Below are 24,129 nucleotides of genomic sequence, written 5' to 3' on the forward strand. Positions count from 1 at the left end.
GAGGGCAGGGGTCTGCACTTGGAAAAAACTGTCTTAATTTGATGATATCTTCACACTTCCAGATGTTTCATAACTCATAGAGAAACATCTGCCTTGTTGACTGTATTTTCCAGGTTGCTTCAAGATCCTGGGTTTTCATGTAGCACAGCTTGAGTATAGACAGGTATGAGAACCTCCCACCTTGTAGCCATAAAGTGAGTTATGGCAGTCATTTTTTCTGTAGCAGGACTGTCAAAAGATTAGAAGTGGTAATTGTTACTCCCTCGATCTGAAATGGTCTTTCTCTGCTGCTGAAAAGCTCTGAGGAAGAGGTAGAACTGTCACCAGTTTTTGAAAATAACAAAAAAAAATATTCCCTGTTTGATTTTTAGTGCTGAAACTCCACAGATCATTAGCGACAAAGGGCAAGTGTATTAGTGCTGGGTGGTACTTTCCTTCACAAAGTGTGGTTTGAGATACAGGAAAATGGGAGGTAATGATAAGCAATGATCCCTTGATGAAATTTTGTTCTACTGCCATATGGCTATAAAGTACACTGCTCTAGACAACTAAATCCTTTTTTGTATTTATTAATATTTTCAACTCATACCCAGAGTGACTTCCTGTTAAATGATATTTTCTTTAATTTTTTCTCTTAAATATATATGAAACAAGTTTCAGAGTTAATACTCAAGAAATTAAGTATAATTTCTGGCTTAAGTAATATTCAATAAATTTTGTTTAGATTCCACCAGAACATCTGTTCACCATTTTCTGGGATTCTGGAACACCAAGACTACTCTATGGGGATTCAACTCAATTAAAATGGACCTTGTAAGATAAATTCACCTCTGAAGGATAAGTCTCACATATTTTGTTTGTATTTCACCACAGAATCTTGTGTATTGCTTTGGAAAAGTTTACTCAACTAGTAATGGTTACCCAATTCCTAATTGAAAGTGAAAGTGTTAGTCACTCAGTCATGTCCAACTTTGCGACTCCATGGACTGTAGCCTGCCAGGCTCCTGTGTCTATGGAATTCTCCAGGCAAGAATACTGGAGTGGGTAGCCATCTCCTTCTCCAGGGGATCTTCCCGACCCAAGGATTGAACCCACATCTCCTGCATTGCAGGCAGATTCTCTACCGTCTGAACCAGGGAAGCCCAATTCCTAATTATGCCACTTCAAAGAATCACTGTTAACTTGACTACATTTTATTTAGGAAAAGGCGATAGCTTTTATCACACAGATTCCATTCTATCTTTTACCACAGTTATTAATATTCCCAGCTTTTTCTTCCCTACTAAATATTGAGGTCATGTACTCTCTGGATATTCTTATATTTTTCCTGCATTTACAGTCTTTTGCATATGGTAGATGCTCAAGATATATTAAATGATTTGACTGTGTCTATTTCTGGATTGACTTTACTTTTATAATGATGATTCATGTTTTAAAGACTTTTATAGAAAACTCCATTATGACAATTATAAATTTTATCTCAAAGGAAGATTAACAGTATTTTGCATAAGAATTCCTCTTATAAGTGAAAACCAAGCCTACCATATATGCAAATAAAGAACTAGATACTTGTAACTAGATTTCCAATTAAAACCAAAGCAAACTTGAGATGTGTAAGATTATTAATGAGAGGAAAGAAGGTCAGGCTATTTTAGTGTATTGGTAAATGAAGTTCTAATTGATGAAAGGATCAAGAATTAGAAGTAATATCTTTTTTTAAAAATCTATTTTACAACTTACATCCTATATGGCATATCTATTCAGTATCTATTGTTTATCTGAAAAGAGCATTTTAAGTTTACTGTCCACTTGTATGATGGGCTATAAAACAGATCAATATATCATCTACCATAGACACTTATTAACAGCTTGATACTGGCACAGCAATGCACAATAGTATACACAGAGATGTGTCCATCCATCAGCTAAGGTCCCACAGAATTGCCAGGAAATGAATGACCTCAAAGTACCCTGTGCCTGCGAAGTCTGGCTTTGCTTAAGCTGGCAGGTCACATTTGGGGATGCGGGCTTTTCCACAGTGCCTTTCAGACCTTCCCTAGGTAAGCCAGCTTGCGACCACTGCTCTCTGTGTGCAGTTTGGTTCTGCCCTGTTTGTCATTGTGCTGTGGCAGGCATTTAATAAAGCACCCCTCCTACTGCCTTTGAGCCAATCAGTTGGCAGTTCTTTAGTTATAATCCATGTCTCCATATATCCTACCCAGAAGAGTTATGCTTCAATATGTTTTGTTTCAAAATGCATAGACTGGCTGCCCTCCAGGATCTCATTGTCAGTGATCCTGCCTCACGATTTAACTAAATAGCACTTCCCAATAAGGCTTCTCTGGAAACCATTTATAGAGTCCCCAGACACATGGGCTCTTGCCACTCTGTACACAATTGCAGATCCATAGATTTTCAGTTTCATTCAGAGTTTTGGGCAAACTGAGCTAGACATCTCTCTCCCCATTGATCAGGAAACACCATGATATGCCTGGCTTCTCTGCCTGAACAATTCCTATATCTTTACTAAATACCAGTTTGTGTCAGACATATGTTATGTTTGGGATACTCACTCAAACATAATTAAGTCTGTGCCTCAAGGACCACATTATCTTGTAATTAGGATAAATTACAGTAAATGCTATAATAAAGATTTTTCTAATATATTTTGGAAGTACAGAGGAAGAAGGACATCTGCCTCACAGAATAGGAAGAAAAGTAAAACAAATATGAAACAGGCATTTAGGAGGTAGACCGTATAAAATGTATTGACTAAATGGCCCATTCCCACCAAAACTGGGAAGTAAATGCTAAGAAAGGATGTGTCTTCCTGATGAAAATTCAGTAGAGATGATCAATAAAGCATTATGGTTTAGATCTTCCAGACTATGATTTATTTCAATTAATTCATCCATAGTGAAAGAACCTAGTCCTATAAATGTACCCATTAATGAAAATGTCCAAAGAGAGTAAGTGACTTTCCTATTGTACATAACTAGTTAATAACATCTTCGGGTCTAGAATGTAAATCTCCTAACTGAAATGGTTAATAAAAACAGAAGGGGTCATATCTTAGTGTTAGAATGTTCTGAAATGTATGTTCCCTTCTCAGCCTCTGCACAGACTCTTTTAATACATAACACATAGAAGTCAGGATTTGGAATTACATGATTTCTCACATACCAATACTGGGAATACCAAATGACTGTCTTCCAATTATAGTGAGTGAGAAAATTAATGACATTAATTCCTTCTTTAGTCATTAAGACCATTATTTATAACAAATTAAAGCCCATCTCAAAATCTGAATAATACATATTATGTTTTTTATATAAACAAAGTAAGCAGTTAAAAATATCATATCAATCAGGAATAGTTTTCACCTAATTTAGCTTCTCTATGTTCTCTGGCACTGTTGATTACATGTCTTCAATTTTCAAGATTGTTATTTATGTTGATATTTTGGATTCCATTCTACTACTCTCTCTTGGCTTTATCTTACCTTCTGTCTGTGCCTTCTCACTGATCATTTAGGATTCCTTTTTCTCTTTTCTTTCCTTAAGTCTTGGTGTTCACCTGGCCTCCATCCTTAGCTCCCCCCCCCACCCCCGCATTTTTTTAGGAGGAATTTTACCTAAATGTATATCTTCTCGAAGAGCTATTTTTCACTGGATCACTTTGCCAACACTCTAGAAAGTATCCAACTGTCATTTCTATTTGTGTAGAAAGTAGGGAAAAGGTAAAATTTAGCTCTTGGTGATGAGGGGGTGAGTGAATGGGAGGTGTCTAAGATGATTCCCAGGTTAATGACTTGGATAGAAACAAAAGAAGCAGATAATCTGAACAGACCAATCAATAGAAGTTAAATAGAATTTATAATTAAAAAACAAAACAAAATTCCCTTCAAAAAAAGTCTGGGACCAGATGGTGTCACTAAGGAATTCTACCAGACAAACAAAGAACTCAGACTACTTTCAAACTCCTAAAGTCATTCTATGAAGGCACCATCACCCTGATACCAAAACCAGACAAACACATTACCAAAAAAGAAAATTACAGGCCAATATCTTTGCTGAAAATAGATATATAAAATGCCTCAACAAAATATTAGCAAAGAGGATTCAACAACACAAAAAACAAATCATATGCCATGATTAAGATGGATTCATCCTAGAGTCACAAGGCTGGTTCTACATACCCAAGTCAATCAATGTGGTACTACACCAACAACAAAAAGACAAAAACCACACGATAATTTCAGTAGATGATGAAAAAGCATTTAATAAAATTCAAAATCCACTCATGATTTAAAAAAAAAAAAAAAAACTTTCACCAAAATGGGTACAGAGGGAGCATAATAAACACTATGGCAAAGCCACAGCCAACATAATATTAATTGGTGAAAAGTTGAAAAATTTCCTGCTAAATTTCTCAAATAAGACAAGGTAACCACTCTCACTACTTCTATTCAAGATAGTATTAAAAGTCCTAGTCACAGCAATCAAACAAGAAAAAGAAATAAAAGGTAGCCAAATCAAAAGAGATTATGTGCCATTATGTGTAGACGACATGACACTCTATACAGAAAACCCTAGAGACTCCATACAAAAACTACTAGAACTAAAACATAAATTCAGAAAGGTAGCAGGATACAAGATTAATACACAGCCCCTACAAGGGCTTAATTTCCAAAACATATAAAGAACTAATACAACTCAATCCTAAAAAAGCAAACAATCCAATAAAAAAAAATGGGCAGAAGACTGAAAAAGTAATTTCTCCAAAGAAAACATATAGATGGCCAACAGGCACATGAAAAGATCCTCAACATCATTTCTTATCAGAGAAATCCAAATCAAAAATAAAATGGCAAATCACCTTATACCAGTCAGAATGGCCATCATGAAAATGTCTACAAGCAATAAACGCTGGAAAGAGTGTGGAGAAAGGGAAACTCTCCTATACTGTTGGTGGGAATGTAAATCAGTGCAGCTACTATGGAAAATAGTCCATATGCTGCTTAAGAAATTAGAAAGAGATTTACCATATGATCCACCTATCCCACTCCTGGGCATATACTTAGAAATGATGAAACTTTGAATTTGAAAAAATATACACACCCTGATATTCATAGCAGCACTATTTACAATAGCTAGGACATGGAGACAACCTAAATTTTCACTGACAGATGAATGGATAAAGAGTACATGGTATAAATACACAATGGAATACTGTTCACCTATTGAAAAGAATGAAATATTGTCACTTGTAGCAACAGATTGACCCAGAGAGTATCATATTAAGTGAAGGAAATCAGGCAGAGTAAGACAAACATTACATGATATCACTTATATGTGAAATCTTAAAGAAAGATACAAATGAATTTATTTACAAAATAAACTCCCAGACATAGAAAACAAATGCATTGTTACCAAAGGGGAAATGGGAAGTGGAGGGATAAATAAGAAGTATGTGCTTAAAAATCAATATCAAAAAAACTAAGATCATGGCATCCGGCCCCATCTCTTCATGGCAAATAGAAAGGGAAAAGGTGAAAGTAGTGACAAATTTCTTCTTCCTGGGCTCTAAAATCACTGTGGACAGTGACTGTAGCTATAAAATCAGATGATTGCTTGGCAGGAAAGGAATGACAAAGCTAGGCAGTGTATTAAAAATCAGGGACATTACTCTCCTGACAAAAGTCCATATAGTCAAGGCTATGGTCTTCCCAATGGTCACTTAATGGTTGTGAGAGATGTACAGTAAAGAAGGCAGAGTGCCAAAGAACTGATGCCTTTGAACTGCAGTGATGGAGAAGACTACTGAGAGTCACTGGAATAGCAAGGAGATCAAATCAGGCAATCTTAAGAGAAATCAACCCTGAATATTCATTGGAACGACTGATGCTAAAGCTGAAGCTCCAGTATTTTGGTCACCTGACGCGAACAGCCGACTCATTGGAAAAGTCACCCGTGCAATGGACATGAACTTGGGCAAACTTCAGGACATGGTAAGGGACAGGGAGGCCAGGAGTGCTGCAGTCCATGGGGCTGCAAAGAGTTGGACACAACTGGGCAACTGAACAACAAGAACAAGGGATTAACAGATACCACTGTGTATAGACAAGCAACAAGTATTTACTGTATAGCACATAAAGTTATATTTAATATCTGGTAACATCTGCTGGATCATCAAAAAAGGAAAAGAGTTCCAGAAAAACATTTATTTCTGCTTTATTGACTATGCCAAAGCTTTTGACTGTGTGGATCACAATAAACTGGAAAATTCTGAAAGAGTTGGGAATACCAGACCACCTGATCTGCCTCTTGAGAAACCTGTATGAAGGTCAGGAAGCAACAATTAGAACTGGACATGGAACAACAGACTGGTTCCAAATAGGAAAAGGAGTACGTCAAGACTGTGTATTGTCAGCCTGCTTATTTAACTTATATGCAGAGTACATCATGTGAAATGCTGGGCTGGTTGAAGCACAAGCTGTAATCAAGATTGTTGGGAGAAATATCAATAACCTCAGATATACAGATGACACCACCCTTATGGCAGAAAGTGGAAGAGGAACTAAAAAGCCTCTTGATGAAAGTGAAAGAGGAGAGTGAAAAAGTTGGCTTAAAATTCAACAGTCAGAAAACTAAGATCATGGCATCTGGTTCCATCACTTCATGGAAATAGATGGAGAAACAGTGGAAACAGTGGCAGACTTTATTTTTGGGGGGCTCCAAAATCACTGCAGATGGTGATTGCAGCCATGAAATTAAAAGATGCTTACTCCTTGGAAGGAAAGTTATAACCAACCTAGACGGCATATTAAAAAGCAGAGACATTACTTTGTCAACAAAAGTCTGTCTAGTTAAGGCTATGGTTTTTCCAGTAGTCATGTATGGATGTGAGAGTTGGATTATAAAGAAAGCTGAGTGCTGAAGAATTGATGCTTTTGAACTGCGGTGTTGGAGAAGACTATTGAGAGTCCGTTGGACAGCAAGGAGATCCATCCAGTCCATCCTAAAGGAGATCAGTACTGGGTGTTCATTGGAAGGACTGATGTTGAAGCTGAAACCCCAATATTTTGGCCACCTGATGCGAAGAGCTGACTCATCTGAAAAGACCCTGATACTGGGAAAGATTGAGGGTAGAAGGAGAAGGGGACAACAGAGGATGGGATGATTGGATTGTATCACCAACTCAATGGACATGAGTTTGGGTAAACTCTGGGAGTTGGTGATGGACATGGAGGCCTGGCATGTTGTGGTTCATGGGGTCACAAAGAGTCAGAAATGACTGAGTGACTGAACTGAACTGAATAACTTATAATGGAACAGAACCTAAAGCTGTACCCCTGAAACTAACACAATTTTGTAAACCAACTAGAGTTACACAATTATTTTAAACAGATACTTACTGTCTAGTGCAAAGAAACACAGTTGTACACTGCAGAGTAAAAGGTGGTATGATGAATATCAGAAGAGTGGTATATCCAAGTGTGACATAGAGAAGATAAGTAAGGCAAGGTTGTTTAGACGGGAAAGAGGATGGTTGGGAAAGTATTGTTAAGAAAATCTCCTAGAAGAGAGGACACCTCCAACTACCACTGGCATATAATTGGGATTTACTGGTTAAAGAAAGGAGAAGGCAAAATGAACAGCAAGATGAAAGACACTAAAGCATATGGCTGTATAATGTGTATAGGAACTAAATACTCCAATACTAGAGTATAACTTATTATGATGGATATGGCTGCTGTTTCCTTTTTAGAGTCTCCAGATGGTAAGGAGAGGTTATACCATGGAAAACGGGTGTGCCATGCTGAGAAGTTTGAACTTAACATATAATTATCAGGTAGCTCTGAGAGCACTCTACCAGGGGGAAGTGGCAAAGTCATATGTGAAACTTAGAATGGGTCACTCTAGGTAGAATAAGATGGATATGCTAGAATGAGGAGGAAGGAGAAGAACAAAACAGGGGGAGAGAACTTGAACTTGTTAAAGGACTTGAAGTGAAAGTTGCTCAGTCATATCTGATTCTTTGTGACCCCATGGACTATACAGACCATGGAATTCTTCAGGCTAGAATACTGGAGTGGGTAGCTGTTCCCTTCTTCAGGGAATCTTCCCAACCCAGGGATCAAAGCCAGGTCTCCCACATTGCAGGTGGATCCTTCACCAGTTGAGCCACAAGAGAAGCCCTAAAGGACTTAAGGTTGAATACAAATAAAGAGTGGAAAGGCTGCTTTCCTAAAAATATTGAGGAAGCAAACCAACAAAAAACCCTGGCCATTGGAATTTCTCATTTGAATTTATTTATCATCTTTAGCTAAGAGATTTGTTTTGTTTGGAGAAGTTTTAATTTAATAAAATAAAAGGATACTAAACCTTCACTAGTAAGCAGAATCCTGCCCTGGGATAGGACTCAGGCCTCAAGATAAATGCATCATGTAAATAATTATGCCATGTTCATAGCACATTGCAGCCATATGGTGAGTTCATGCAGAAATGATACTTCTCTGGGCCCTTAATTAAATGTACTTGATGTGATTTTTTTTGTGTGTGTGTTTAATGAGGAAATCTGCCTCCCACTACTTGGATCACAGAAAGTAATACAGGAAGGTACTCTGGCGCCACATCAGTACACATTTGCCATTAGAATGTATACTCTGCTAAATCAATCTGGTGATTTTATGTACAGACTGATTTAATGAAAAGGGCGAATTATTTCTTAAAATTGAATACATAATATATTAACTATGAATATGTTAAATATATATTAAACAAGAATATATTAATTATTGATCAGGTTAACAGGTAGTACGACAGGTAGTAGTAAACTTTCATGTCTCATGATATTTTAAGTGTCTTTAATCACAAGGCAAGAAAATTTTACATTTTCTTTCCATGCCTACACTTGATTTCCTTGTGTATAATTTTTAATAAACTTTTAATTTAGAATTTTTAAAATCAAAAGAAAAGATACATACACAGTACAGAGTTCCCATGTATCTGTAATCCATTTTACCTGATGTTAATATCTTATACTAACCATGATGTATTTGCAAAAATGAAGGAATTAACATTGGTGTATTACTACTAAGTAAACTGCAGAATTTGCTCAGATTTCACGTTTCTCCACCAGTCCTTTTCCTGTTTCTGGACACAAGTTAGGATACCACATTGCATTTAGTCCTTATGTCTCCTCTACTCTATGGCAGTTTCTCAGTCTTTGCTATTTCTCATGATCTTGGCTATTTTGAGGAGTACTCTCTGATGTTTCTCTCATGATCACATTGAGACTGTGGTTTGGGGAGGAGGAGCACAGGGATAGAGTGCCCGTCTTTGTCATCCTTTGAGGGGATACCTGACCACAATGTGACTCATCACTGGGTATGTTAGCCATGAAGGCTTAAGGCGGTGTCTGCCATGATTCTCCACTATCTTTCCTTTCTATGTACTCTGTTCTTCAGGAGAGGCACTAAGTGCAGCCCACACCCAAGATATGGGAAGTTATCCTTTACTTCCAGGAGGAGGAAATACCTATGTAAATTACTTACAATTCTCTTTAAAGGGAAATTTGTCTCTTCTCCTCCACTTATGGCAGGAGGAGAAGGGGTTGAAAAGAGGATGAGATGCTTAGATGGCATCACCAACTCAATGGGGTCGCAAAGAGTCAGACAGGACAGTGACTGAACAACAACAACAATATACACACACACACACAAAGTGAGGTTGCTCAGTCATCTCCAACTCTTTGCGACCCCACTGGACTGTAGCCTTCCAGGCTCCTCTGCCCATAGGACTCACCAGGCAAGAGTACTGGACTGTTGCCATTTCCTTCTCTGAACAACAACCACCCCCACTTATTTGTTTAAACATTTATATCAGTATGGACTCATGGACATTTATTTTATACATTGCATTATAATTTAATAGTAATGTTATTTTTTGCTCAGATTGTTTCACCTTTGGCCACTGGGGACTCTTTCAGACTGTCCCCTGTTCCCTTTGGCATGCCCACATAATTTTGCTTTTTGAACACTTCATTACTTTCTGACTCTAGAAGGTGCTCCAAACTCATCTTGAATAATCTCTTCCCCTGCCTTAGAATTAGCCATCTCTCCAAGGAGTCCTGGGCTCTTGTGTTAGAGAATGATATTAAGCAATCAAATCTGCACTACAGTGCTTTTTGAGAACACTTTGTTTTTTCCATTGCTTATCTTGTATTCTAAGAGCAAACCACAAAGGTCATCCTGTCCTGTCATTTTTGTCCAAAGAACGGCTGTGATTGGACAGCTTTTTTAAAAATACAAATGCCTAGTCTCATCACTGGAAACTGTGACTCAGTGAGTCTGGTTGTGGATATTGGCCTGGTGGTGTCAGTATGGTATGCATTCATGTAATTAGTTATGAAAAATAGTTTAGGGATTACTGCATACATAATTGAGCTCAGTCGCTTCAGTCATGTCTGACTCTTTGTGACCCTATGGACTGTAGTCTGCCAGGCTCCTTTGTTCATGGGATTCTGCAGGCAAAAATACTAGAGTAGGTTGTCACGCCCGCTTCCATGGGATGTTCCCAACCCAGGTATCAAGCCCATGTCTCTTATGTCTCATGCATTGGCAGGCAGGTTCTTTACCACTAGCACGAGCTGGGAAGCCTGAATAATACTGGAGTGGGTGGCCATGCTCTCCTCCAGGTGTACATAATTAGTTCCCTTCATTTTATAGTGGAACCAAATGAGGCCTGGAGAATGAAATACATGCCCAAAGAAACACAGCAAAGGAAGTTACATCGTCATACCATACATCAGATATTTCACATGCTTATCTCCTCAGTGTGTTTTTACTCATACTTAATAAGTGAGTCTCAACTCTGGATTTTGCTGGGAGAGCTTTAAAAATCCCTATGCCCAGAACCCACTCTTAGAAATTCTGATTTAAATGGCCCTGAGTGGTACTTAGAAACTAGGTTTTTCTTAAAGCCTTACAGATGATATAATGACCAGCCAGTGTTGAGAGTTATTACTTTGAATGAAACAACTCAATTCTATGAGAGCTCAGGTATTACAGATTGCATTTTCTTTATTGTGGCATTTCTGAGTAGTATTTTATTTGTATTGAACAATTTGATACCCCAGGTTCATCAATTTAATTTGACAAACATATCAAGCATTTACTTTGTGTTTAGTGTGGTGACAGACTCTCTGCGGAGGAAGAGATTAAGAACATGAATCAGTTATAGTCTCTTGCACCCAAGAGTTTAAACTATGATGCGAATGGGAAGTTAGTATGAATACAAATAGGTAGAATAACAGATAGGTGAGTGCTAAGAAGAACCTAAAGTGTCGGGCAGGAAAATGGGGGTTCAAAGGAATAAGAAAATGGTATCTTCCTTCTGAGACTATTATCCTTCCTGGATGGACTTTGCCAAAGCTATAACTTTTCAAGGAAGCCAGAAGTCACGTTATTTTGTGTGAAAAGTCCATTAGCATTGTGCTTTTGCTAACATGGTTATCACCCCGGTCTTGATTAAGCTCCCTCAAGCAGGATGCTAAGCAAACAATGTTAACAATGAATCCAGCTGTAAGAAAACTTACATTATTTTTAGGAATCTTGACTGAAAATTGTTTTGTACCATCACTAGGCAATGCTTTTATTACTGTTTTTACTGCTGGCAAATTAGATTACGTGTTGTAGGAATTATGCATAACTGCACTCTTTTTAATATTTGCTACTGTAATCATTTCTGTAATTATGATACGGAAGCTACTGCTGCAAGCTGTTCCAGTGGATGGCTATTTCACTGAACCCTAATGATGATATCTGCTGAAAATTCTATCTGCAAAGACCCTGCCAGCAAGTCCCTCCCTGGTGATATGAGGCAGATAAGCTTTATCAGATGCTGTTAATGAGCTTGATTTATGATACTGGTAGTTCAGTCTGACAAGCTATTTTGGGTTTCAGACATTCACATTCCAGCCTTGGTAGGTCCTCCCTCATCCCTTGGGAAGAGAAAGAAACCTGTCAGAATTTGAAACCAACAGGGATTGGAACATCATCACACTGTTCACAGACCACATTTTCTTTTAAAAACTACCTCCTAGGTGCAATGCCAAGTCATGTAATCCTTATCAAGAACAAGGAGTCCTGGGCTGTTTAACATAAAGACATAAAACATAAAGCTGTTAATTGAATAATAAAGACTAATTATTAATCAAGAAATGCCTTCTACATTAGCTCTGGAAGTTGCCTAAACCATCACGATTAATGGATCTATTACCTGTTTCCACAAAGTGGGGTGATGCCCCAACAGCTGCTGCTTGCTTGGTTTAGTCTGTAGCTCATTATCAGTTATTATTCTTCCTGATTCATAATGTGGCCAGAAAATGTGTATGTAAACAGTGTATAAGCACATCCCAAGAAAAAAAAAATGAACCCAAACTAGAGTGACATATTAATAAAGAACATAGTAGACCATGGTAGTGTGATCTGTGGGAGAATTTCCTCTTCCCTGAACCTGTCCTCCAAACACCAGTCTGAGTACCATGGTGTCTGGAAGCCTGGCCTGTGAGCTATGGAAATAATTCTGCTCTCTCCAAGCACCTGTTGGAAAGTTCAAATATTATGGGAGACCGGCACAGTAAGTTCTCACAGGTTTATGTAATTCTTTTGCCCTGAACTAATTATGTCAACTCGGCCAAAGTATAATGGACCATCTTCAAGCTGTACTGAACCCTTCCATGATGAAGTGTCATAGTGAGAGGCTAGAGGTTGTTAACAGTTGTTCAGGACTTGAATTGGTGTTAGACCATTAAGTGTACATTTTTCTTACAGCTCTGGGTTTTCATTATCGTACAAAGCAAGGAATGGTTGGTCACTCAGTCAGGTCCGACTCTTTGTGACTCCATGGACTGTAGCCTACCAGGGCTCCTCTGTGCATGTAATTGTCCAGGCAAGAATATTGGTGTGAGTTGCTGTTCCATTCTCCAGGGGATCTTCCCAACCCAGGGACTGAATCTGCATCTCCTGCATTGCAGGCAAGTTCTTTACTGAGCTACAGGGAAGCGCTTCAAGCTTTGAAATTCAACTCTTATGGCATGAGAGGATAGAGTAGGCTCATACATGGGAGAAGACACTAGGAGAGGAGAGAAGAGAGACCTCTGAAGAAACGCTTCATCACTGTCATAAAGGAGATGTTCGTATGACTTTTATTTGTTGGGCAGTAATTCATCTGGGGTCATTAGAGCATGATTGACTATAGAATCTTCTGAGTTCAAAGAACGCTTTCCCTATCACTTGTATAATAAGTTTGATGGGGGCTGTACCACTTGTCTCTGCCAACACTTAAAATTCCTTTAGATCAGACAGAAACGGCATAGGCACAAGGCAGTCACCTCCTGGCAAGTCCTGCTGAAGTTTGATAAACTTACAAAATTCTTGTCCATACTTGTTGCTACTTTTTCTGTTACCCCTCTTTCATTTGAATTTGAATAGTGACCCACAACCAAGCTTCTGGTCTTTTCTGTTTTCTTCACCTAATTTGTTTTTCTTTCCTCCTCTATGTTCTTCTCCATATCTCTTTGTATACAGCTCTCTGGTTAATAAGTAGATCATGGTACCAAAATGAAAGGGCATGACATATTTTTTCTTGGTAACAAGCTTAAGGTTTAACTAAAGAGATAATTATGGAAAAATATTTTTTAAATGAGATGCAATTTCTACCATTCTCCTGCTAGAACACCCTACTTTCTTTTTATGTTTCTCCACACATATACTCCTTCATTCACCTTTGGAAAATGCAGATGAGAGTATTAACTTGACTAAAAACAGAAATCACTGGAGGAATTCATTTGAACATTAACCTTCTAATGGTCACTTGTAGGCACCCAATTTATCAAGAATAGCAGTATGCTTCTAGCCCTCTTTATTTTGTATCACTGGAAAGTTTTGCTCTCTGTCTAACCATACTAAAAATTAAAAATATTTCATGAGTTAGATCACTTTAACAATGACATCATTCAAACAGTGTCACCTAGGTAATGGAATAATTGCCATAGCAACAAAGCCTTTATCTTTTAGTAGCTATAAAAGTTTGACAGATGGAAGAGACTGATGGAAGATTTAAAGCAGGACATAAATGTAACACATCTTAGTGGCCAAAGTTGTAGTGATATCTTACAAATTGCTATCTTTTTATACAGATTAAATTGAATGTGAAATATATATATTGCTATTTATTTCCAATTTCACTCTTGACTGAAAGAATATTCTGTTCTTTGAAAAACTGAGATCAGATTATTAAATTGAATGACATTAATAGAAGAATGTTTAAAAATTATAAAATTTTTACAGTAGTAAGACTGCTACAGAATAATTGTTCTTATTAAGCTAACTAATTAAGTATCTGTAGTTTTTGCAGCTATAACCTATCCCTGATAGGAAATTCTGTTAAACTATATTTTCCTTCATTTCTGACTTTACAACTTTAGTTTTGACTTAAATGTTAAGCATGTTTGTGTCTGTGCATTTGTGGGTTTGTGTGTCTATATGTTTGCCTTTCCTTCATAGTTAAAGAAGGTGAACTCAGAGCATTTATTATATAGCACATTGTCATCATGTAGATAGTTCAAATCTGTCACCTAATTAAAGCAGAGTTAAAACAAGACATGTAGATATTTCCTGTTCCTCCACCAAAACATAAAACAAAATATAGATAATCAACTTAACTTCTCATTCTTGATGTACTTATCTCTGCAGAATTATTTACTAGAAGTGGGTCTAAGTTATCTTTTACTCAACCATTCAGGCTTTTAAAAAACACCTGTTTTGATGACCAAAGATCTTCAGGGCTTTAGGGCAGATGTGAAGAAAAAGAGAAGGTTTATTTAATAATAATGTATTCCTTGGCACTTCCAGGAACTGAGAAGTTGAATAATAAAAGAATTTGGACTATTAAAATAATCATTTATTAGTAAATAATATGTATGGCTCCTCTGTCCATGGGATTCTCCAGGCAAGAATACTGGAATGGGTTGCCATTTCCTTCTCCAGGGGATCGTCTCAACCCAGGGATCGAACTCATGTCTCTTGTGACTCGTTTGAATTGACAGGCAGGTTCTTTACCAACTGTGCCACCTAGGAAGCCTTTATACACACACACACACACACACACACAATGTATAAATAATGTGTATATACATTTTCATATGTTCATCTACTAAAAAAAGAATTTTTGCAATATTCCATCAAGGCCTTGGAAAAAAATCAGCATTAGTATGCAATAATTTGATAATATTTGTAAATAGCACTCACTCCTTTTAAGATTTTCTTTTGTCTTTTCCAGCTTACTGAAATTTATATAATGACTTGAAAAGTTGATTATAATATTTGTCATGATTTAAACCCAAGTAGAGAGACAAGTCTATATTACACAACTATTGTTAAACACAAAATAATGACACAAGATCTATTCCACTGGTCACAGCCAAAATCTACAAAGTGACTTTATTTTTGGCCCTTACAACTGAGAGCAGATCCCATTCAAATCCATAATAATGGAATTGTTCTGTGGAATAATGTGATTGTTTACATGTGTATGTGTGTGTGTGTGTGTGTGTGTTTGTCAGGTTTTTCTTTAGTTCTCTGGCAATCTTTACAAATTGTATTATAACTTCTTTATCTGTTCAGGCAAATAAATTAAGGTTCATTTCATTCAGAAGCCAAAGCTCTCCCAAAAGAAACCATGAGCAGATTGTAAAAATTGGTCAGACCTCAAGAGGTTACCAGTGAAATTAAAGAATGTTTCACTCCATGTTGACCTTGATGCAGGGCTATCAGAAGGACAAAACATGAGCTTTAAAGTAATAGAAACATATTTTAATATTTGAACCACAATTTACTAGCTGTAAGTCCCTGCTCTTTCATCCAACAGTTTCTCATTAGAAAAATTAGAAAAATACCTACTTCTTGGGCTGTTTGAATATTACTTCATTTACAATGAATACTGAGAAGTACCTAGGAGGGTGCCTGGCACACAGTGGATATTCAGTAAATATTGACTCCCTTCACTTTTATCTTTATAATTTTACAATCCCTTGGTTCCAGCTATAATTAATGTTAGAACTGAGGTGGCTTAAAGGAGGAAATGATCAATTTAAACCCAGTCTGAAATACACATCTCCAGGGCAGAGGGAAACAATGGAAGGCTAATGAACTAATATATGGTGGCAACCCATGAGATGTGCAAATGAAATTCTCCCCAAGATCATTTCATAGGTCAGTAGTGAAGAATTAGTTTCTTCTTGGTTTCAAGCAACCTTTCCTAAAGAAATTATGGAAGATTAAAAAAGTTTCTTAGTTGCTGTGGATCAAGCTTTGGCAGAGTCATTACAAGTTCTGCAGTTTGGTTCAAAAAAATTTATTGTGCCAGTAGATACTTAAAACACATTCAGTCAGTTCAGTTCAGTCACTCAGTCGTGTCCGACTCTTTGCAACCCCATGGACTGCAGCACACCAGGCCTCCCTGTCCATTACCAACTCCCGAAGGTTTCTCAAATTCATGTCAATCGAGTTGGTGATGCCATCCAACAATCTCATCCCCTGTCATCCCCTTTTCCTACTGCCTTCAATATTACCCAGCATCAGGGTCTTTTCCAATGAGTCATTTCTTTGCATTAGGTGGTCAAAGTATTGGAATTTCAGCTTCAGAATCAGTCCTTCCAAAGAATATTCAGGACTGATTTCCTTTAGGGTGGACTGGTTGGATCTCCACGTAGTCCAAGGGACTCTCAAGAGTCTTCTCCAACACCACAGTTCAAAAACTTCAGTTCTTCAGTGTTCAGCTTTCTTTATGGTCCAACTCTCACATCCATACAGGACTACTGGGAAAACCATAGCTTTGACTAGATGGACCTTTGTTGGCAAAGTAATATCTCTGCTTTTTGACATGCTGTCTAGGTTGGTCATAGCTTTTCTTCCAAAGAGCAAACATCTTTTCATTTCATGGCTGCAGTCACCATCTGCAGTGATTTTGGAGCGCAAGAAAATGAAATCTGTCACTGTTTCCATTGTTTTCCCATCTATTTGCCAAGAAATGATGGGACCAGATGCCATGGTCTTAATTTTCTGAATGTTGAGCTTTAAGCCAAATTTTCACTCTCTTTTTTCACTCTCATGAAGAGGCTGTTTAGTTCTTCTTTGTTTTCTGCCATAAGGTGGTGTCATCTGCATATCTGAGTTTATTGATATTTCTTCCAGCAATCTTGATTCCAACTTCTATTGGAATCAGTAGAATCAAGATGGCAGAGTAGAAGGATGTGCACTCATCTTCTCCTGTGAGAACTCCAAAATTACAACTTGCTGCTGAACAACCGTCAACAGGAGAATGTTGTATCCCACCAAAAAAAAAGAGATAGCCCACGTCCAAAGGCAAAGGAGAAGCCCCAGCAAGACAGTAGGAGGGGCAAAACTGAATTTAGAATCAAACTCCATACCCGCCAGAGATGCTCGGAGGGCTCAAACAAAACCTTGTATGCACCAGGAGACCCCACAGAGACTGAGCCACAGAAACAGAGAAACAAGAGCCACTGAGCCACTCACTTTCTTTGAGTGTTTCAGTGTCTCCTGCAGAGGTACAGGTCAAAAGTGTCCTGCCAAAAAGGGCAGGGGCTCTGGGTGTAGCAGACCTGGGTGTGGCATAAGCCCTCTTGGAGGAGGTCACCATTAACCCCACCACAGAGTGGCCACTACTTACACAGGACTGGGGAAACAGACCCTTGGAGGGCACAAACAAAACCTTGTACACACCAGGGCCCAGGAGAAAGGAGCAGTGACCCCACAAAAGACTGACCCAGAATTGCCTGTGAGTGTCCAGGAGGCTCTGGCAGAGGCATGCGTCAGCAGTGGCCTGCTGCAGGGTCCAGGGCACTGATTGTGGCATTGCATATACTGGACCTTTTTAAGGGGGTCATTGTCTTCATTACCTCCACCATAGTTTGGCCTCAGGTCAAATAACAGGGAGGGAACACAGCCTCCCAAGGACAGAAAACTGAATTAAAGATTTACTAAGCATGGCCCCACCCAACAGGACAAGATTCAGTTTCCCCTCAGTGAGTTTCTCCCATTAGGAAGCTTCCATAAGCTTCTTATCCTTATCCATCAGAGGGCAGACAGAATGAAAACCATAATCATGGAAAACTAATCAAACTGACCACATGGACCACAGCCTCATCTAACTCATTGAAACTATGAGCCATGCTGTGTAGAGCCACCCAGGATAGACGGGTCATGGTGGAGAGTTCTGACTAAATGTGGTCCACTGGAGAAGGAAATAGCAAACCACTTTAGTATTCTTGCCTTGAGAATACCATGAACAGTATAAAAAGGCAAAAAGAGAGGACACTGAAAGATGATCTCCCCAGGTCAGTAGGTGCCCAATATGCTACTGGAGATCAGTGGAGAAGTAAGCCCAGAAAGAATGAAGAGACAGAGCCAAAGGAAAAACAACACTCAGTTGTGGATATGACTTGTGATGGAAGTAAAGTCCAATGCTGTAAAGAACAACACTGCACAGGAACCTGGAATGTTAGATCCATGAATCAGGATAAATTGGAAGTGGTCAAATAGGAATGGCAGGAGTGAACATTGACATTTTAGGAATCAGTGAACTAAAATGGACTGGAATGGGTGAATTGAACTCATATGACCATTATATCTACTACTGTGGGCAAGAATCCCTTAGAAGAAATGGAGTAGCCCTCACAATCAACAAAAGAGTCTGAAATGCAGTACTTGGGTGCAATCTCAAAAATGACAGAATGATCTCTGTTCGTTTCCAAGGCAAACCATTCAGGATCACAGTGATGCAACTCAGTGCCCCAACCAGTAATGCTGAAGAAGCTGAAGTTGAAAGCTTCTATGAAGACCTATGAGACCTTCGAGAACTAACACCCAAGAAGGATGTCCTTTTCATCATAGCGGACTGAAGTGCAAAACTGGGAGGTCAAGAGATACCTGAGGTAACAGGCAAATTTGGCCTCAGAGTGCAAAATGAAGCAGGGCAAAGGATAACAGAATTTTCCCTAGAGAACGCACTGGTCAGAGCAAACACCCTCTTCCAAAAACACACCGAGAAGACTCTATACATGGTCATCACCAGATAATCAATACCAAAATCAGATTAATTATATTCTTTGCAGCCAAAGATGGAGAAGCTCTATACAGTCAGCAAAAACAAGACAGGGAGCTGACTGTGCCTCAGAACATGAACTCCTTATTGCCAAATTCAGACTTAAATTGAAGAAAGTAGGGAAAAGCACTAGACCATTCAGGTATGATCTAAATAAAATCCCTTATGATTATACAGCAGAAGTGACAAATAGTTTCAAGGGATTAGATCTGATAGGCAGAGTGCCTGAAGAACTATGGCTGGAGGTTTGTGACATTGTACAGGAGGCAGTGATCAAGACCATCCCCAAGAAAAAGAGATGAAAGGAGGCAAAATGCTGGTGTGAGGAGGCCTTATAAATAGCTGAGAAAAGAGACGCTAAAGGCAAAGGAGAAAAGGAAAGATACACCCATTTAAATGTAGAGTTCCAAAGAATAGCAAGGAGATAAGAAAACCATCCTCAGGGATCAATGCAAAGAAACAGAGGAAAACAATAGAATGGGAAAGACTAGAGATCTCTTCAAGAAAATAGAGATACCATGGGAACATTTCATGCAAAGATGGGCACAGTAAAGGACAGAAATGATATGGACTTAACAGAAGCAGAAGATACTAAGAAGAGGTAGGTAGCAACAATATGCAAAAAACTATACAAAAAAGATACTCATTCACCTAGAGCCAAACATCCTGGAATGTGAAGTCAAGTGGGCCTTAGGAAGCATCATTATGAACAAAGCTAGTGGAGATGAGGGAATTCCAGCTGAGCTATTTCAAATCCTGAAAGATGATGCTGTGAAAGTGCCGCACTCAATGTGCCAGCAAATGTAGAAAACTCAGCAGTGGCCACAGGACTGGAAAAGGTCAGTTTTCATTCCAATCCCAAAGAAAGGCAATCCCAAAGAATGCTCAAACTACTGCACAATTGCACTCATCTCACACGCTAGCAAAATAATGTTCAATATTCCCCAAGCCAGGCTTCAACAATGTATGAACCATGAACTTCCACATGTTCAAGCTGGATTTAATAAAGGCAGAAGAACCAAAGATCAAATGGCCAACATCTGTTGGATCATTGAAAAAGCAAGAGAGTTCCAGAGAAATATCTACTTTGCTTTACTGAGTACGCCAAAGCCTTTGACTGTGTGTGTCACAAAAAACTGTAGAAAATTCTTAAAGAGATGGGAATACCAGACCATCTTGCCTGCCTCCTAAGAAATATGTGTATGGGTCAAGAAGCAACAGTTAGAACTGGACATGAAACAACAGATTGGTTCTAAAACAGATTAGGTTTAAAATACAGTCAAACAATTCTAGGCAACTGAGAACATGTAGGTAGTATGAACTGTGTGTGAAGGACTGAGCAGGGCTTTAAGGGAATGAAGTCATGACCAGGAGAAATTTATTTTTCTTTAAAGTAGAAAAGTTAATGTGGATTAAATTTTCTTCAAAATATGAATGGCTACTCAACTCCACCTTGGACAATATTATTTTGATGATAAAATCTGAAACATGAGATTGAATAACTAGCTTGTTTGTAAATGAGTTAAGTTTGTGTCTGGGATGGTTAATTTAGGACAGAAGTTGTAAGGTGATACTGGTGTGACAACACCAGCATGACAGTACCTGATGCATCTGAATTAAGTCTTCTGAGTAAAAAATTGGTTAAAGGTCAGTTTAAAGAGACACTAATGTTTTGCATTTCCTCCCAAACAGATACAGCAAGATGGAAATGCTTCTACTGTGTCAGATAAAGAGTTTGCTCTCTGCAGACTGTAATTTGGAGAGGCCAGATCATGAAGCATCAGAGAAAAATGAGCCACAGAAAGCTGTCATGCTGAACTCATGGAGATTCTGAGCTCCAGAAAGTCACCATATGACACAAAACTAAAGTGGGATTTTCTCTACCCTAAACCTGACATAAAAGAAGTAACACAGGTGAGATACACAAGTATTAAAAGTCTAATCAAGTTTAAACATAACAAAAATGGAACCAAAATAATAAATCTCAGGATAATGTGAAAAAACACAGGACTCTGGCCAGAATCTAAGCCAAAGGCAATGTTTTCTTCCTGTTATGAATAATTTATTTAAAAGGTAAAGGAGATGGTAACATGATCCTAAAATAAGATTCTATTTCAGTTTTGTGAGAACTTGCACGCCTAGAGCAAGTCCTCTATCTAATAGCCAGGTGCTGGATCACCTAAGCAAGACTTGGAAAGGAAGTGATTAGAAAATGAGTTTGTCCTCCTTGGCTCAACTTTCACCCTGAGGATATGTAAGAGAGATTTGAAATGCCAAGAAGCAGTTGTATTTTCAGAGAAAATTTCTCTCTGTAGTATTTCTCCTGTGGGAAATGGAAGGGGCCTGCTTAACAATTACCTTAAGAAGTCTGAAAGGAGCTCCAGGAAAACTCCTTAAAGAATGCTGGACTTTTTAGGATGTGGACACCGGTGCCAGAACCATGTCAGTTTCTGAATAGCAAAACAGCAAACTGCATTAGAGAGTAGATACATGTCCTTAGATGGTGAGTCAAAGGGGGATATTATCAGGACCAGAAGAGGACCCCACAGTAGGTATAGGCCTGGGGTCCTACTCCAGATTGATGAGATCTACAAGGGTGTTTTGGATTGCCAGAAATGCAGGGTTTGCTAGGGGATGTAAAAGTAGCTGCTAGAAAATAAGAAATGTCAGCATTATTGTCTATGTAAGGGCAGGTTCCAAGTGAGGGGGCACCCAAAATGTGCCCCATAAAATTCTTTATGATTAAACCCTACTAACTTCTGCTCTTTCAAAGTAATTGTGTCATTTATAATGAGTGGTGAGATAAACTCCAAGTCTCTTTCATCTACAGGTAGGCCTGTAATCAGTCCCCTATAAAAGCAAAAGGCTGGAGGACTATTATCTCAAGAAATACAATTACTACAGAGATACTGTTTATAGGTTCAGACATTTTGAATCTCTCAATGATATTCCTGAGCCCCTTGAAGGCTCAGTTCTGTTCAGTTGCTCAGTCCTGTCCGACTCTTTGCGACCCCATAGACTGCAGCACGCCAGGCTTCCCTGTCCATCACCAACTCCCAGAGCTTACTCAAACTCATGCCTATCACGTGGTGATGCCATCCAACCATCTCATCCTCTGCTGTCCCCTTCTCCTCCTGCCCTCAATCTTTCCCAGCATCAGGGTCTTTTCAAATGAGTCAGCTCTTCGCATCAGGTGGCCAAAGTATTGAAGTTTCAGCTTCAGAATCAGTCCTTCCAATGAATATTCAGCACTGATTTCCTTTAGGATGGACTGGTTGGATTTCCTTGCAGTCCAAGGGACTCTCAAGAGTCTCCTCCAATACCACAGTTCAAAAGCATCAATTCTTCAGTGCTCAACTGTCTATATAGTCCAACTCTCACATCCATACATGACTATTGGAAAAACCATAGCTTTGAATAGATGAACCTTTGTTGACAAAGTAATGTCTCTGCTTTTTAATATGCTGTCTAGCTTGGTCATAGCTTTTCTTCCAAGGAGCAAGTGTCTTTTCATTTCATGGCTGCAGTCACCATCTGCAGTGATTTTGGAGCCCAAAAATATAAAGTCACTCACTGTGTCCATTGTTTTCCCCATCTATTTGCCTTGAAGTGATAGGACCAGATGCCATGATCTTAGTTTTCTGAATGTTGAGTTTTAAGCCAACATTTTCACTCTCCTCTTTCACTTTCATCAAGAGACTCTTTAGTTCTTCTTCACTTTCTGCCATAGGGTGGTGTCATCTGTATATCTGATGTTAGGCTCACTCTCTGATAAATTTCTCTGGTCAAAATCCTTGTTATGCACACATTTTCCAATCAAAGTTTCAGTGCTTTGGTCTCATTCTTAGATATGAAGGGCAGGGAAGAATCATAGGCCATTTAAGGAAATCATTAGCATAAAGGACAGAGGAAAAACAAGCAATGTGACAGGAAATTTTTAAAAAGAAGTACAGTTTATATCATCAGAGATAAGAAGTTATTTTATACATGAAACAAAAGCAGGACAATGGACATGTAGAGAAAGAGAAATAGCATATGTGAATATATGATGGAAAAAATTTAACAGGTTGAGCACATTTTCAAGAAATTAGAACAAATATATGAAGAGATGAATGGCTAAAAGATGGAGAGAAAGATCAAAATTAGGGGTTTATTCCTCTAACAGAGGAATAAGATAGAGATTGGATTGAGACAGAGATTCAATTGGATAGAGATTCAATATCCAAATGAAAAATAATACTTTATGAAAAAGAGAAGGAATAGAGAAAATTATAAGCTTAATAAATCAAAATATTTATTAGAATCAAGGAGCTTGGGTTTCTAGATTTAGAAGGTTCTCTAAGGGTCTGGAATCATTGTAACCACAGAAACAGCTCAAAATTGACCTTATCCTCTTTCTAATAAAATATTAAGTTGTCTTTCAGAGACAACAGTACAAAAGCACAAGTCATATAACCAAAGCCAAGTGCAGAGGAGAAAATTTTGACTTCAAACAACACCTAGAACCAAAGTATGGCCAAATTCCAACTGAAATCTGCCTGCCAGTGCTTCCAACACTAACCCCTCTTCCCTAACTCATAAAAGTTTGATCCAACCTTTGATTAGGGAGACAGACTTAAGCCATTTCATTTCCCCGTGCTCTTTCTGGTCAACCTTGCAATAACAGTTTTTATTTTCTTAAAATCTAGTACCATGACATTGGCAAATACATGCTTCCAACAGCAAGCCCTTTGCTGGGTAATGTCATGAATATAAATAAATAGCACAAATATAATTCCCACTGAGAAACATCTTGAGTTTCAAAATTCTCATAAAGACAAATATTCTAGGAAGTAGAAAACACATTATAGAGGAAAAGAATTAAGACTTCCTGTGCCTTCAGAAATATCAGTGGTCACATCTGAAACTAGAAGTAATAGAACAAAGCCTTCAAAAATTT

Source organism: Muntiacus reevesi, chromosome 3 (genome assembly GCF_963930625.1).
Source record: "Muntiacus reevesi chromosome 3, mMunRee1.1, whole genome shotgun sequence".
Taxonomy (NCBI): Eukaryota; Metazoa; Chordata; class Mammalia; order Artiodactyla; family Cervidae; genus Muntiacus; species Muntiacus reevesi.